General features: G+C 34.8%; 1 long non-coding RNA gene across 1 annotated transcript in view; it reads left to right on the top strand.

The window, feature by feature from the left end:
- Nucleotides 1–1,378, top strand: part of LOC149098313 (uncharacterized) — an 11,177-nt gene extending 9,799 nt beyond the window's left edge. The window contains exon 3 of the long non-coding RNA XR_016203936.1: nt 1–1,378. This exon is cut by the window's left edge and continues 338 nt beyond it. This is a non-coding gene — a long non-coding RNA (uncharacterized LOC149098313).
- Nucleotides 1,379–1,751: the final 373 nt, after the last annotated feature.

Genomic DNA, 1,751 nt, shown 5'->3' with positions numbered 1-1,751 from the left:
AAGTGTACCGGACGATAAACTAGCACTAAACGAACATGAAAGGATAACACAAATATATACGCAACGAAATTTACATACGACGCGAGAAAAAAAGCATGCAGAATGTGAAAAAATACATTAACATACGGAACAAAAAAGGACACAAAGAAAACACGAAATAGCCGTAACAGGCCCCTTCACAGAAAGTTTCAGTTTTCCACAATATTGTTGTGTCTATTAATGAAGTAAATCCATCTCCATATTTTTAATAGCCTGGCCAAACCATACCTGGAGGCATTAGATGATATGATCGATGAGGAGGAGGGGGAGTTAGAAGAAGACAAAGAAGAAGAAGAAAGACAAGAGGATCAAGAAGAACAAGTGGAAGGGCAAGAAGAACAAGACAATGATGATGAACACCTCTACAGAAAGTTAATAGAGGATGAGTTTAGTGACAGTGATAAAATCAGTATTTATTTCGTAGATTTTTTAAATTTTTATCAGGATTTCTTTAACAGATGTATTAATAAGTAATAATTAAGTAAATAGAGGATGAGTCTGAAATTGTTTTGATTGTTCTACATTTACAACAGCTTATTCAAATTAGCCCAAGCTCAAAGGTTGAAGAAAATATGTCATTACTTTTTTTTTTACTAAATGAACCACAAATCACTGTGTTGCCTGTGACTAGTTTGTTGGATCTAGATTTAAGGGACAAAAGAGTGACAGAACTTTTCATCTTTGTAATAAGAACCCAGCCACAGTCGTGCCTGACTAACTGTGTCCACCTTCCTTGGTTTAAATAAGCTAATCAAAATGCATGAATGGTGAAAATATCAAGCATCATGTAACCTGTTGATCAGTCGACAACTCCACCTTTCACATTTCTTTTCATAATTTGGATTTGCCAGATTTGAATGGAAGCCATAGGAAAGTTGTTGAAAACATGTCAAAAAATGATGAAAAAAATTAGTTTGGTGGTCTGTGTTAGAAGTGCACCACTGTAAATGCAATGATAAGTATTATATTAGTATGTCCAAAAGGCATTTATCTGTCAAAAATAGAATTTCTCAAACTAATTCTAACTTTGGTTATTTTGCCTTTGTAACAATACAAATCTCAAGATTCTAGTGGTTTTACAACACAGGCTAAAAACATGCCCTAAAATATAATTTTCGAAAATGTTTGGATAAAGCAACGGTTTGTATCATACGTGAGCATTGCAGATAATTCAAGCCAATTAATTCAAGGTCACAAGTCAGATTGTTTTGGTTCGCCCGTGTGTAGAAAGATCTATAAGATTCCAGTTGATAGTGATAATGGTAATTATACCTGCTCATGAAAACACCAGTTGTATAAATTCCAGTCTAGCCATAAATAAATAAAAAAAGATTTGTAATCTTCTTTGTCATAACTGAATTATGTTATTGAACTAGTATGAGGTCCGTGGTGGTAAAACATTGGTCGAGTTCTTCGCCTTGCAATGTTACGGCGAGATCCATGGACTTGTTAAAAAAAGAAATACCCATATCAGTATCCGACTAAAGTTTCATTCCATGTTCAATGCTAAATTCCTGAGGGGTGTGCCTACAAACGAGGACTAACAATAGAGCTATAAATCAATGAACATAATAAATCCCTCTAAGATTCTCTAACCGAAACAAGTGATAGGTTGAGGTATCACTGAATTCCTAATTTTCAACCTTCTGCTTTCATTTCATCGTCTCTCCCGGTTAATAACACGTACCCGTTGTAGCTAGTTCCAGCCGATC

The sequence above is a fragment of the Orbicella faveolata genome, unplaced genomic scaffold (genome assembly GCF_042242905.1).
Source record: "Orbicella faveolata isolate gen_17 unplaced genomic scaffold, um_ofav_v1 contig_46, whole genome shotgun sequence".
NCBI lineage: Eukaryota > Metazoa > Cnidaria > Anthozoa > Scleractinia > Merulinidae > Orbicella > Orbicella faveolata.
Note: the sequence above shows the minus strand (reverse complement) of the source record. Positions and strands in the feature narration are given on the sequence as shown.